Source organism: Hoplias malabaricus, chromosome 10, assembly GCF_029633855.1.
Source record: "Hoplias malabaricus isolate fHopMal1 chromosome 10, fHopMal1.hap1, whole genome shotgun sequence".
Taxonomy (NCBI): domain Eukaryota; kingdom Metazoa; phylum Chordata; class Actinopteri; order Characiformes; family Erythrinidae; genus Hoplias; species Hoplias malabaricus.
Window position 1 is genome coordinate 35,356,058 of NC_089809.1, and position 14,401 is coordinate 35,370,458.

Genomic DNA, 14,401 nt, shown 5'->3' on the forward strand with positions numbered 1-14,401 from the left:
ATTCAATTTTTTCAGTTTCTACCATTATTTACATATCTACATATCTAGGGAATTAAATCATTTAATAACTGTACACATTAAACCCATGGTCATAAATTCATTTCAAAGCCAATGTGCAGAGATAATACAATAAAAACTGTATCATTGTCCAAATTACACTGCACTGTCTGCAGGAGGAACTGATGGTCATTTAACCAGAAAAAGAGCACAAAAATAATACATATTACACCCACACACACACACACACCCCCCTCTGTGGAGCATGGTCAGAGCCCAGAGGGCCTGGGTGTAATATTGGAGTGATTTATGTTGTTTTTTGCCTTGGTAAAACATTATAACCTGGAGTATGTTCTCTGGGTTCTGACTGTGTGACTGCGCGACTCTGACAGGTGACTCCAGGCCAAGGCGATTCAGTGCGAACGTGACCCTGCAACAAATCAGTCCAAAATGCAATTCCGAATCACACCAGCATGCATTCCTCTTAGAGACACATCCACTCACTCCTCTCCAGCTCAGACAACAGTGTTCTGTTCTGTGGCTGTCATAATTATTAACAAGAAAAACACGTATATATTATATATTTTGGTAATTCTTGGTACAGCTGATGTGTTAAATGAGGTGGAAAATAAATCAAGACACGGTAATGTAACTGGTAATGTCTTAAACTGAAGAGAGGTATACATTAATATGTTTATCACTTATAAGAATCCCAAAGGTGAGGATATCTATTACATTTCTGTCCACAGCATAACTCTAGGCAGTAATTCTCCTACATCCAGGATATACAATTGACCAGGCCATTGCTGGTAAGTCACACTTGTCCATCAGAGGGTGCTTAAACTGAACGCGCAAACCAGAAAATGAGACAAATTTAACATGCCTCACATAGCCCGAGCACATGAAACCAAGCGCACGCCTCACACAGAGCTGCAGAATTGCTATCAGTTTAATTCAATAGTGAGAAGAATTCTATGGACAGAGAGTGGGTCAGAAAATGCTAATTGTGCTACTTTAAGTGATTTAGCACAATGCACAATCGTAATAGCATCATCACTGGCAGGAAAAAAAAAGAGATTACAGATCTGCACTTTAACTGAGACCAAAATCTGACTGAGACTGAGAAAATAAGTGTAAAAATATTACTTTAATAAACAGATTCAAATAAGTGATTCCAGAAGAGGAGAACATTGCAAGAGGAAGCACTACTTATCATTCATGCAATGTCTCCTGTCCCTTCTGCTCTGGGGTTTGAATGACCGTTTTATATTCTGACTCTGAGAGAGAGGGGGGGGGGGGGGCTATCTCTTGTGGCTCTCTGTTTGTCTATCGCTATGGAAACATCTAATGCACAGCATTGCACAGGTAATATATTTCAAAATAAAGGACGGAACCTATGACATCACAGTTCTGTGTTTTTGTGTTTGTTACATTGATTGTAAGAGCTGCAGTGATTAGCCGATAAAGCCGGTTACTCATGGACTATTGGCTAGTGCTGATTACAGGAAAAAGTTCACCTAAAAGTCAGTAGATTACTTGGCTGTAACAGTGCTAACAGTCTGCTTCACTCGCAGATGGGATGGCTTCCCTCCCCCCAGAGCCTTCGCTCTCTATGTAGCGTGTAACAACTGATGTGAGGTCATTGCGCTCTCCTCGGTGTTCTCCTCCAAGTGTGTTGAGGTGTCTAGTTAGGTTGCACCAAAGGTGGCTTGGAGGAAACGGAAACACCTGCTAGACTTCCCCTTCTCATCATGGCATCTCCACACATCTGTTGTCTTATACATACTCGGCAGTACGTATAAAATAAAAATACTACTATACGTTTCATATTTAGGTGTAGAAATATACTGCAAAGTAGAAAAGTGAAGTACATGAAACCAAAAGATGAGAGGTGAATTCTTGAGTGGGCTTTTTCCTTCATCCCCCTCATAACCTGACTCCCCCCTCCACCCCCACACCTCTGAACCCCATGCTCCCACCACCTCCTTCCTCTTACCCCTGGTCTCTCGACACATCTCACCCGAAGTCCCAGATCAAATCAAAACGAGAACCCACCCTCCCTGAACCCAAATTACACGCTCTCTGCTGACAGGGAAAGGTTTGTGTTAGGGGCCAATCTCAGCCCAACTGCTGATGGTGGCATTTGTTGTACGGCGCACTGTCGTCGAGCGTGCTCTCGCCATGCTATTAGCTGTGTTTCTAGGCCTCTAACCTTCCCTCCTCACCCCGGCTCTGGTCTCAGAGCTTGTCCTTCTGACGGCAAGCTGCCTGAGCAAGCGGGGTGACTTTCAGAAACACATTTCAGAGGGAGATGAGAGGGATATGCTCAGTTAGTTCCGAGTGTGAAAAGGGAAAATGGTGTTATGGTGTTATGATAAATAAACTCATGCTGTGCAGACAGGCAAAACTGGGCCGGGGTGCCAGAGTCCCCACAAGGCACTCATCGCATTATCGCTGTTTGTTTGCATGGAATTAGTGGGATGGGTTTTAATTACTGCCATGTGCGCGCTGATAGGTGGCTCTGTAATCAAAAGGCTGGGCTTGTGGCATCAGTGCAAATTAATCCGCTCACCCCCCTGACAGACAGACAGGCGGTTTTCAAAGCGAAGGACATGATGCGGGGTCTCCGTCATGCAAAGTCCCTGATAACGGGCCTTGACACGGGAAATTAACCCCAAGTTCCCAGGATCCGGCAAAGCGCAATTGCAAATAGGTTTTTAATGTTGTGCACAAGCTCAAATGATGCACTCTTCTGGTCCAGTATCCCCAGGATAGATGGCTTAATATAATTCCAATAAGACGATAGCGTGGAGTAAAAACACGATTAGCTAGGCTCGTTTGATCAAACTCCGCGAAAAGTTCACTTACAGCCTGACTGCTCCATGTAATTAGCTACTTATGCAATGTTAGTCCTTAACAGTTGTTACCGCTGCATGAAAGTCAACAAACTTCCACTTTGGTAGTGAATATGTGGTCAAACGTTTGTGAACACCTCTTCTGAAATTAAAAGCCATTATAAAAGAATTCCCATGTATGCAGAGAATGCATTTTAATAGCCTGGTGCTGTGGTACTTTCCACACTCTAGCAACGTCTGGCCCTGAGCGTGTTGACTTTACAGAACCCATGTGTCCAGTGGGTGCACCTCTATGTAGCAAAATTCTAGTGCATCTACAAACTGTTTCAGTTATAGCTCAAAAACATCCAATGAACGAGGCCTGAGCAACACCAGGTACTATTTTTACCTTCAAATTACTACTTCAATATAATTGTGATGTTCCACTGACCTGAAATAGGGAGAATAGAGCCTCTGGACTCAGCACTGCAGAAACAGCACTTTAGGAGCAGAGTAGGAAATCTACCCTGCTACTGTAGGGGGAGCCCATGAGCAAAGTCACCAAATCTTACCTAGTGTTAGTTAAAGAGAGCTGACACAGGTTTCAATTATTATTTTCTGATTTTACGCTCTGGTTTGCCAGAACCCAGCGCACCCGGAGGGCAACACACAACCCCAGGTGTAACACCCTGGATGCAGCTGCTGTTCCCATTCCTGTAAACATGGTGAATTACACATGCAATCAGGCAGCAGGTAGAGGCCGTTTTACATTGTTGTCTTCATGCTTCTTACTTTTCACTGCCACAAATAAGCAGGAAACTGGCTTCAGAAAAGCAGAAAAGGGCAAAGGTTTAAACGAGGGCACTCTCTCCTGTCTGCATAGCAATTAAGCACCCAACTAACCTGCAGCTCATACATATTGTAGCAGTACGACATGTGCGGCTTCCATAAGGCTGTCGCAGGCTCTTTTTGTGGTTAGTTTCAGTGTTCCATTATAGTATGCTATTCAGTTTGAATTAATAGCTCTTCAAGAGGTGCCAGGACAGTAGTTCAAGCCGAATCACTTATGGAGTGCACAGCATCTACAATTTATGTTAGCTGTCTAATTATGTGAAATGTGAAATATATTCTCTTTGCTCTGGATAAACAGTTCACACGTCCGTAACTGATAAACACAGCATGTACAGACCAAAGGTTGCACAAATGTTCTCAGTACTGATTTCAGCTTGTTTTTGCTTCACTAGAACTAATGAATGTTGCTAAGCAGAGGGGTCAGCATGTCCAACATTAGAGCGTTTTCTCCATGATCCTCAGTGTGATACATCTGGGTGTGTTGGTCTGTGTTTATGATGCAACAAATTAATTAACATTATTTTAATAATAAAAAGGTTATTTCCAATCTTTTCCCCATCTTCAGTTGTTCGGATGTAAACTCCCTGGAAAAACTAATTGATGATTCTCAACAGTTCATTAGGACAAAACATAGGGACAATGATTCAGTCTAGGATTAGAACTGAGATGAGGTTAAGGATGAATTAGAATGAGTTCATTAAGTGAAATCAATGTACATTTAATGGACAAATGAGTCCACTAAAATTTAACAGTGAGTCACATGTTCAAAGTCATGCATATCCTGTGATATGCATTTGCATGTGACATCAAAATAATGTGTTAGTGACATCAGTAATATACTCTGACTTTCCATATTTGGCCAAAACATTATCAGACTGGATTTTCTCTTTTTTTTTCTGTTGTAAACAATTATCTCCCTAGTTTAGTCATTAACAATTTCACCCTCTTGTTAAGACTCCTCCAACTATACACAATGCCACCAACCTGAGAGGGTTGTGAGGGCACACACATGGATATAACTTTACATGTTGGTTATGTCACCAAACACATGTCTATATTGTCTAGAATCTTGTGATGAGGGAAGTTGGAGGTTCATTGGAGCTCTTGCGGATTCCCAGTGTTGGATTTATTAGGCATCATCAAGGATCAAGGATAGCCACCCAAAACCTTCGGCTCCTCCCCACCTATTTATTTACTTACCCCTGCCCTGGGTATGTGTGCTCACCTCTCTAGTGGACTAGTATATATGTGTGTGTGTGTGTGTGTGTGTGTGTGTGTGTGTGTGTGTTTGTTCACTGCCACATATGGGTTACATGCGGAAGCCACTTTTCATCGTATGTTGTACAACGACAAGTAAGTATCGGTTTGAATGCATATTTAGCTCCACTGACCATACAGGAGCACTTTGTAGATCAACAATTACAGACTGTAGTCCACCTGCCTGTATACTTTCTTATCTCTGTTTCACCATGCTCTTCATGCAGGTGCAGCTGCAGACTCTTACTTTTCCTGAGAGTCTCTGTGATATATCTGTGCGTATAAAGGAGTAATTTACTTGTCTGTATTCAGGACAGGAGGCTGTGCAGCAGGTCAGAAAGAACAACTCTCTCCTCCTCACTATGAACTAATGCAATAAAAGCATAAATGGTGGCATTAGCATGGCAGATGTCAGTTATTTGGCTCCTGAAAGCGCGGTGTTTCATGATGGGAGGCAATAAACAGCAGTGTGTTCTATCGCAAAAAATGTGTGTGTGTGTGTGGTGAGAAGCAGCTTCTTTGGATGCTGCACGCGCACTACGCCGTGACCTGCTGTAATGTAATAAAGTCATCTTTATTCACTCGCCGCCCCAATTACTCCCTCTGGCCCCTGAGTGGGGTATCGTGTCATCTCCCGGTGGGGGGAATGTTCCGGGACTTTCAAACCCCCCCCACCTCAGGCACACCCCAGACCCCCCACTCCCTTTCCCTCCTCTGCATAATCTGCACTGAAACATTGCCAAAGGCCGAGGTACCGCCTCAGCAAACATTGTACGAGCAATTAGCTGCCGCACCCAGCCAGTCTGGGGTGAGTCAGGGGGTCGAGAGAGGGATTCCCACAGGGACAGATGGAGAGATGGAGAGATGGAGGAGAGGTCGAGAAAGTGTGCTTGTGATAAATGTTCGGGCTGGTTTGATGATCTCTGCTGGAACAGCTGGACAGAGGTCACAGTAGCAAGTCTCTGTCATTCCAGGACTGCATGCTGCTGATAACAACACTGAGGCTGAGTTTAACTGAGTTTAACCCTCAGAAGTTGAAAATGATTACATTCCTCTGCTTAAGTTAAGAATTTGGCAGGATTTCACTGCACATTTCAACGAGCTATGAGCAGGGAAACTAAAGAAGCCTCCCAGTATTGGGCTGTGGAGAAGAAGAACTGTGTTCTCCAAAGTTTAGTACCTGACGTGCTGAATGCCATCAAATCCTCACAGCAAACGGACACAAGAGTGGTAACGGTCTGTATATAAGTCTGTGTGCGTGAACCTGCTATTTTTATATCCGACGGTCACACTGTTCACTGCTCTTGTCCGGGACACACTGCTGTTTTGGTGCCTGCTTGTGCTCGGACAGTTCTGGAGGGTGTTTGCAAATGGTTGTCATGTCAGAGCCACAGCTTTCATGCTGTCGCTATCACAAAGGCGCCACTGTGCTGGACTGATGAACTGCAACTATGACTTTATTGACTCCTGAGCAGCTGTGCTCGCACTGATAACATGGTATATTTGAAATATTAATAAGCACAGGCTCCCAGCTGAGCGCTCCTGTTTTCACGCAACGCTCCAGACGTTTAACGCCACTTCTTGCATAAGGACCGTGTCTTCTGGCCAGGTATCAGAGATCCGCTTGGTCACGCTGCCGTGTTTTGCCATGAGCCTGAATTCTAAACATTTACGGTCCAGATGAATCTCTTCGAAAAGAAACGTCAAGCATTTTCAGCCATTTTCATCTCCATTCCCCACGCGAGCCTCCAGAACAGATTAGCAGATATTCTGGCACAAGTGCGTTCGTTTTTCAGCATCTAGGCATTTATGTCAACACGCATGAAGCTGGGAGAGCGTATGTTCTTTGTAGGCAATTTTCTGACACAAGCAGGTCGCATTATAATGTGCTCAGCTTTACACAGTAGAAAATAGCATTGTACATTAATAGTTCTCAGTCATTAATACAAGGTTTAATTGATAATACCCTGAATACATCATTAGCGAATACCTTAGCTTTTATCAGAGCAGCACATTTAACATGGTCGCTATTCTGCAGTGAATTATGGCAAAAAAAATGTAATAAATAAATAAAAACCCTATAACCAAAAATAATAACCCAGAAACCTCTCATAAAACAAGCCAAATGCTGCATTTATTTTCTACCTTCACTTATATGTTCCTTAACGGTCCACCCACAGTTTGGCGAATGCTTCACCCAATCAGGAGATGGTTCCACTGAAAGGGCTTTTTCTGTCTCAGGGAAGCGGTATTAAATACAGATTATTGTTTGTGCATTTGGTGGTTTAACTAAGAAAACGCTCCCTTGCAACGAGAGTAATGCTGCCAACATCGGGAATTAGCTGGAAAAATAAAACCTAGGATTGAGGACGGTGGTTAGATCTAGAGCTAGCCGAAGTTATACTGCGCTTATATTTCTTTAGCTTTAAAATCAAAATCTATTCTTAAATAATACAAATATTGTAGTTTACGCAAGGAGTTTACAGGAATTCTGTTTTATTGATTTCTATTCCTTTATTTTTTTTAATATTTTATATAAAATCTTAATAATTGTTTGGTGTTATAACAGTATTGAATTCCTCAGACCTCAGAAATCACTCCTTTTCAGTGTTTATCTCAATACTATCAGTTCACTGGGTCTTTGAAAGAACCTACACGAAAAGCTAAGTTCTCCCTGGGTCATTCTTGGTCTGGTCTGGAATGGACAGCTGCTAAGAGGGCAGTCACTTTTAGATAGAAGACACGTAGCTATGCTATACGCAGTGCCCTGATAGAGCGGTAAGCCCTGTGTGCACCATAGAAAGAGACTTATCAAATGTCACTAGTAAGATTTAATTTAGCTCAGTCAGAGTCATAGCAGGTGAAGTTTCAGATTCTACACATGAACCACAAATACACTGCACTGCCAGAATAAAACGTAGATGGACATAGATGGAACACTTGCTACTTTCGGTCGACGTACATGTTTGTCCGTGATCGTGGAAGTCCCTTTTATAAATAGCTGAACTTGAACAGCACTAGTGCTTTTAATGATTGGCTACACCGCCCCTTGGCTGTTTTGCATTCAAATCAGCAAAATGTCAAGAGAACACTGCACTGCAAATGGCAGGAAATTGCTTATGATGTGCTCTTGTTCTCATCATCCCTGGAGGAAGACTTGTGAAATACAGGGTTTGTGAGAAGAAGGCTAGCATTAGAGCAACGTATTGGCTTTCAGGAGCATTTGATGTGCTGGAACTAATCTAAAGATCACCAGGAACACAGGCTACTTGTCTCGAGTCCTGTCTGTGACCCCTGTACAACAATATTTCTATTATTGAAAATTCGTTTTATTTATTTAACTCTGGGTTTCTGCAGTTTACGTTCATGTGACTACTGACAAACTCTATAAACATAAATCAAATAACAAAATCAGCACAGAGCTTTGCTCTTTCTCTGAAGAATACCAACCACCGAATTATTATTTAAGCAAAACCTTGCTGATGAAGCCAAGCAAAACACTTTGAGTGTTGCAGAGAATGCTCAGAGTATCATTAAAAAGTGTTTATGTTAAGACCATGTGTTTTCTTTCAGAGAAATCCATTGTATATCAGAAGTTGTAACAGAATAGAAAGATGATGCACATTTTATTCTTTGGTATTACAGTGACAAATGAAAAATGTGAACTGTACGCACAAAGATTCTCCTGAAGGCTGTGTAGGCTGAGGTACTTCTTCGTGCACTTCGGATAAGAAAATGAATAGTGAAGGCTGTTACGCACACACACACACGCACACACACCCGCACACACACACACACACACACACACACTGCCGTGTTAATGGTGTTCTGGAACAGATTCCTCAGTGGCTCTGTGAAATGCTGCTAGTGTGTGTTTTGTGCATGAGGCTGTTAAAGGGAACCGTGAGAGAAGAAGCGTTACTTAGCCTTCTCTCACACTATCTAGCTCTGTGCTTCTGAGCCACAGCAGGCTTCACCAGCACATAGACACACAGGTTTGCTTCAGTCATCATCCCAACATAGAATACAGAATACTAAAACAACAGCGTGAGAGTGGGCTTTCTCCACTCACTGGAATATTACAGAATAATAATAAGGCACTGGACTCATATTAGACTTTGCTCATGTGGTATATAATATTTCAAATTTGACACTTTTGGATTTTATGTTGATGCATGTTATTTAAAACAAAGATTTCTGTTCCAATTCTTGGCTCAAACTGGCATTTCAATAAAACATGATGAGCTTTTACCAGAGATTAATTTTCAGTACATAAGCAGTAATGGCTCTAAATCGTGTTTGACTTCCCTAGACAATACAGATTCTTAAACCTATGCACTCCTGACTGCCCCCGATGACGCTACAAGCTTGATGCCAACAAATCTTAGCCGGTGTCTTTGGGTTAATAAAGATAAAAACAAGTCCTGAGGATTTATGGCACTATTAGCTCTAACACCTGAGGCTATCAAGGTAAGATGTGTTTAGAGGGAGGACTGAAAGCTACGTAAAAACTGGAGAAGACATTTATATAGTATTTCCTTTGACCTTAACACATTACCTGTTTTAGTTGAAGTATGTTTTATGGCCAAACCTTTATAGACAAATGTGTATCCAATGTATTTTTTTAAAGTTAAGTTATTGGTAGTTTGTCCCCCTTTGCAGCTTTTTTAGAGGAAATAAAAGATATAAGATATTACATATGACAAGATGTTACAAAATGAATGCCTCAAAGGCATTAGTAAAGTCAGGAACTTAAGTTGGGTGATTAAACCTTAGTCACAGTCACAAAAAATGTAGAGTGCATGGCTTTATAACCCACTAAACCACGGGTGGCATTGTGCATGATGATATTAAGCTTATGTTTAGCTACATCAGTAAAGTGTGTATATATAAGCTCTGTAGGGGAATCTTTTGTGCTAACTTATGACTGACCGAGTAATCAGGCCAGTTTAAAACTAGCAGGGTGCTTCGGCCAGCTTGGCTAGAGGTGCCATTGGTTGTGTTCACCTGTTCACAAGTGTATACTCGTGTGTCGGGCTGCTGCGGAAACCTGATCTTGAAAACATGCCTGGAGCCCATTGAGAAAGAGGCCTGGAAGAGTGACCTCATCAAAACGAGACAGGGTCTACGCTCCAGTTCAGAGGCTGCAAAATCCCTCAAGCTCGGGGTCAGAGAGGGTCAGAGGAAAGACAACTCCCCGTGCTTCTTTTGCTGGAGCTAAGAAGCACACACAGCTTGAGATCAACACCCTTTTAATCGGGGAATGTTAGAGGGCATGAAAAAAAAGTACTTTTCTGAGTTGTGGACGTCTGGGCTTGTTCTCCCTTCCGATCCGTGTCCCAAATTTCCAGGCAGGGTCATTTGATTTATAATATGGCCAGAGGGCATGCTATCATCAAGAAAATAATGGGAAATAAAAAAAAGAGAGAGAAAAAATCTTCCAAATGCCTAGTCTTTTCTTAGAGGGAGTGGAAAAAGCAAGAATGACAATTCCTGCTTTTCTTTTCTTATTGAAATCAAAGAGCTGGCAAAGCTGGGAGCATTCAGTAGGAACACAACTGGGCAGCAGAACTTTCACTAGGGCCAGGTCCTGTAGCCCTAGCTGACACAGAGCAAAATGAAAAAGACCAATATATCATAGAAGAGCCATGACCTCGGCAGTGGTGCAATAGAATTAAATAGATAAGGCCTGTCATATATATTGGGGGGATGAACTATTTCAGACTGACTTGTCACGGTTATATGAGCCTCAGGTATTGATTACCACCAAAAACCACTTTCATTACGTTGCCATGGCATTTCGTGGTGAGAGCGGCTTGGGAGCGGCGGCGAGGATTGTCATGGTCAATGAACCTCTGGAATGAAGAAAGGCCTCCCATTCTTTTTTTTCTGAACCTGAGCCTCCACCAGCACAAATCACGCTGGAGATATTGAGTAAGAGGAAAAGCGGTGAAAGGGGAGCGAAGGCATCATGGCAGCATGACTAATTGTCCCCAATTCAGGCAATCAACAAAGACCCACTTCCACACACCAGGGCGCTGAGAAAACAGTATCACATTCAGATAGAGCTTCTCCTCTGGTTAAGTGAATTATATGCACGGAACAGCATCAAACTTGTAGGTCGTCGGCCCTTCGCCAAGCTGAGCTTTAACCTGCTGCCGCCTCCTGCCTGAATAACACAAATCAATTATGGTGGAAAGGTAAACACTTCCCCTTTTCTGTAGCTTCACTCCCGCCTCGTCTCAGTTGTCAGGTAATTTCTCGGAGGGTTGCCAGTACGTGCCAACGGAGGCCAGGTGAAATTAGCTGAGCCCTCGCAATTAATTCTGCTGCTGCCACTGCTTTGCTGACCTGGGAGTCGGCAGAGGTGCTGCGTGCATGTGTTTAAATGCCAGACTTAAAGAGGTGTTTTTCAAAATCTCAGCATGTAAACACAGTTCTTCCGAGTGTTTTGATGTAACATGCTCTGTTCTAACTACCTGTCTAATGAATTTGTATCTACCTGCAGCTAAGTCTAAACTGTTCCCAGTGTTAACGATAGGGGTCAGATGTCTTTAAAAGATAAAGGACCACTAGGAAGCATTTTTGGGATAAATAATAATAAAAAAAAACATTCAAAATTAATTGATCTAACCCACCCACTGCAACCCAATATTGGGCTGTAAATGATCTGATTACTAGGACCAGGTGGGCTGGGAGCAGAGCTGGTCTGGACTTCCCTGGGGCCCTAACCAAAATCCTGATAAGCAGCCCCCCTACCTGAGCTCTGTGAGCCGAAATGTGACCCATTTTGACAGTTGCACCTGACACTCCACTATCATTCTCCCTACTTTGATGACTTAAAAATAAACAGGCATATACAATATGAACAAAACATATGAATTCAGTTCAATCTGTACTATCCCTCCATTATCTGTAAGCGCTTATCCAGTTCAGGGTCGGAGTGGGTCCAGAGCCTACCTGGAATCATTGGGTGCAAGGCGGGAATACACCCTGGAGGGGGCGCCAGTCCTTCACAGGGCAACACACACACTCACACATTCACGGACACTTTTGAGTCGCCAATCCACCTACCTGGGTTTTTGGACTGTGGGAGGAAACCGGAGCACCCGGAGGAAACCCACGCAGACACAGGGAGAACACACCAACTCCTCACAGACAGTCACCCGGAGCGGGAATCGAACCCACAACCTCCAGGTCCCTGGAGCTGTGTGACTGCAACACTACCTGCTGCACCACCGTGCCGCATCTTTACTATCAATTACTTTCAATCTTCTGCCCAAATCTGACTAAACAAGGCCACCACTAGAGCTTGTGAGACTGGATAACCATTGCCTTGTTTTAAAACAGTAAAGGAGGAGTGCAAGCACCCATTATATCCATTTATTGTCTCTAGACTGGTCCTCACAGCCATTTAATGATGCAGATTAACTGTAACAATAAGAAATCAAGTTCCAACACTTGAATGGTCTCCTTTACTGTTTAAAGGGAACAGAAAAATCAAATAAGCTGCTGATGAACAAAGAGTCAACACTAATTCTATACCAGCTGCAGCATTTAAGGTGGACTAAACGAAAAAGAAGTTAGCCTTTTATTATCCAGTGTGCAACATTGTGTCACTTTAAATGGTGTAGCAATTGCATCCAGGCACCTGTAACTGCTTTACTGTTTAAGGTGTAGTTAACACATCAAATAAGCCTGTGTTAGTGTGATGGTGTGACTATGGTGGCAGCAATTAAGGTGGAAATTGAACGTGTGTCTCCACAACCAGGGCTGAGAAAAACTGCTTTAATAAATGAAATACTTCAAAAAGATACAACAAAAAGAATATTTGCTCAGTCAGTGTTTTCAGGTATGGACCAAAAAGTGAAAGATTTACATACTGCTTGTGAAAGAAGAAGCATAAATATTTTATATATGTGTTTTTAAAGAATTGCTGTAGCACTTCGGAAGCTCTTTTACCTCGTGGGCTCATTTAAAGAATAAAGCTAATTATAACTGGAATATAAAATGCTACTGAGCATCCTGTGAGGAATGGAAATTAATATTTAACTGCTGATTGATTTAACGATACCCTAAAGTGAAAATACCCTTGGACACAATACAAAATGATTAACTTTTACTTCCACTGACTCACTAACTGAAAGAGGGCTTAAATCATTAACCATCTTAAAGCAAATTTATACAGCATGCTTATGGCATCCATTAAATATTCACTGGGCTGTCCTCACTGGCATTTGTCCACTTCAAGCCGGGGAGGGATCATCTATGAAGCAGACTGCAAGGAGGGGTCAGGACAGTCATAACTACAACAACATTCATCATCACTGCCACAACAACCGAGACTCCATTCACCCACGTGGCTAATGAATTACACACCTAACAAACCAGAAGTAATGATGTGGACGCACTGGGCCGAGAATGCATGCCAGTGAGGAAACAAAGCATCAGTCTTCTGGACCCTTCCACGCCTCCCCCATCATGACATCTCAGGCATATACTGAGGAGATATGCCAAAGGAAAAAGTGCTGATCTCAGGACTAGCGATCTTATGCATTGGAAATCCTTAGCATAAGGGTAGGGTTAGGATTATTTTTTTGTTTTTTCGCATACAGTGTATTTCATATACAGTGTGAAAGCCTTAGGCTTGAGAAACAAAATATGGACATAGCAGTACTGTAATTATGTACCTACATACTGAAAACACAATATGCCCTGCAACCCATCAAAGGGCAGATGTATTGGATTGTTGCCCTGAGACCCACTTATGTTTTTGTGGTTTCTTGGGCCAAAACACATTACTATTTTCCAGCTTCTCTTTATCACTGGCTATGTTGAACTGGGCCTCAATCAAGAAACAGGCCTCCTGGAAACAAAGCCTATAACTTCAGCATTAATGGGTGAGGCTGAACTACGTTAGGCTATAGGGGGGTATACACTTCTTGCATTCATCTATCCAATGGGAGAGTCAGGCTTTACACACATTCTGAACTGCTGCCCAAAAATATATCTGAGTTCAGTTTTCACAAGCATGGTCCGTACTATCAAATGTTATATCTAACTGTGGTATAACAATACTATCCTTAATCTTTCATTCATCTCCTGCATCTGGATCATCCTGATTAGGGTCAAGGTTTATCTGAAGAATCACTGGGAGCAAGGCAGGAACACACTCAGGACAGGGCGGCAGTCCATCACAGGGTATAACACAATCATCCACTCACACACATGGATGCTTTTGAATACCTTATCCACCTACAAAATGTGCTTTTGGACTGGGGCTGGAAACCAAAGCACCTGGAGGAAACCCTCACAGACACAGGAAGAACACACCTCCTCAAGATAAATACCCCAGGCAGAGACTGAACCCACAACCCCAGGTCCCAGGAGCTGTGGCAACAACACGAGCTGCAGTGCAACAGCGCTGCCCATAACATAGTTCTCACCAAAGTCATTTGTGT

The 14,401-nt window shown here is 42.7% G+C and overlaps 1 protein-coding gene across 8 annotated transcripts in view; it reads right to left on the reverse strand.

Annotated features, from left to right (window-relative positions):
• The window catches only part of ptprma (protein tyrosine phosphatase receptor type Ma), a 236,662-nt gene that overhangs the window by 169,339 nt on the left and 52,922 nt on the right, over positions 1-14,401 (reverse strand). The gene's annotated exons all lie outside the window — the stretch shown is intronic.